The sequence below is a fragment of the Branchiostoma floridae genome, chromosome 19 (genome assembly GCF_000003815.2).
Source record: "Branchiostoma floridae strain S238N-H82 chromosome 19, Bfl_VNyyK, whole genome shotgun sequence".
NCBI classification, from domain to species: Eukaryota; Metazoa; Chordata; class Leptocardii; order Amphioxiformes; family Branchiostomatidae; genus Branchiostoma; species Branchiostoma floridae.
Window position 1 is genome coordinate 5,786,567 of NC_049997.1, and position 1,583 is coordinate 5,788,149.

The following is a 1,583-nucleotide window of genomic DNA, read 5'->3' on the forward strand; positions in this document are numbered from 1 at the left end:
CATACACCCAGTATTTCGAGCCCTGTTGATACATGCGTGGATGTCATCCATATAATGAAATCTATATCATGATTATAATAATGGCCTTACTACTACATGTACAATGTATTAGAAAGAGGTATGAAGTAGAATGATTGGTAGAAGAAATGTGACTTCCAAGTTCCGATAGAAACAAACAGTATGTGTATAGCATTTATGAGTACAGTGCCGTAGATTGTGTACAGTCGTTTGTTGCATTTCTGTAAGAAATTGAAGAAAACAGTTGGTGGGGGACCAAATGTACCCAGAATCTCTCACACAGGTATTGTCAACAGTGAAAATCTGAATGTCTTGAAGGTGTTAGCTAGGGTACAATGTATTCTATAGCGTGTTGTAATTTTTTTTCTTCTTTTGAAAAGTTGAAGAAGTATTTGTGAAACATATCAATGACTGAAGAGAGAAAGAATACACCTTGACAGCATTATTGCGATTGACGAAAGCCAATTTTTATTTAGAAAATTTCTGCAGATATGTAGGAAATGTTTGCTCCTTTTGATTTGTATGATTTCCAGTGTGGCCGAAAGCTTTGTTGGAGTAAAACAGCAGGGATGCGTATGGATGTCATCTATATTGTTAAGTCCATGTGGCCTAGATCATGTGAAAATCTCTTGGTTGTTTTTGGCGATGCCTCAGGGGTGAGCCCAATTGAAGAGTAATTATGTTCAGTCTACAAGAATTCCAGGAATTTCACATACATTTTTTTCTAAACAATTCACTTCAATTCAACACTGGCTCCTTCAACACAGGTTTCTGTGAAATGACTCAAATGAAAAATTGGTACCTGCATATTAATCTATATCAAACATTGATCTAGAATGCAGTACAAACACTTGAAACTCACTCCAGCCAGCCACACAGCAAGTTTACAAGAAAGTGACCTTCTTGCGGTGCAATACTTTATTCAACGTGTCTTGTACTGTATGAGTCATAGTAGTGGTGTCAAGGTGAAAAATCATGTTACGTACATATAAATAAATACAATACATACGGCTTTCATATGTGATGTTACAAATATGATATAGTAAACTATGATAATCTAGGTGTTAGAAAAAAGTTAGATAAAAAGAACCAAGATTTGCATGTATAGATGAAGAATATATCCCTTTGAGTGGGCTAATAAAATGTACATTGAGATACAACACACCAAAAGGTATTTTCTATTATAGGATGTCATTATTATTGTTTATGTGATGAATATTGGTTGTAGCTAGATTTAGAAAAGTGGTTTGCCTTGTGTACTGTATACACATACATGTGTATTATTTCTGTTTCATGTAGAGGAAAGATGTCACTGGAAAGAAACGAATATGACAAAATCGAATCTACTCGTAAGTCCTGTTATATTATACAAGCATTCAGGGAAATCGATCAATGATATGTAATTGTTGTACCTGTAATGTATTATATGATGTGTTCCTAATTCTTTTACCCTTGACTCTTAGGTTGTGTCATGTATGATTAGTAAAACGTTTAAAACAATGTGTATAATTTGGTTATTCTTTGTAGGTACAAGTTCAGAATGCTTTACAATTTCATTCTGCGAT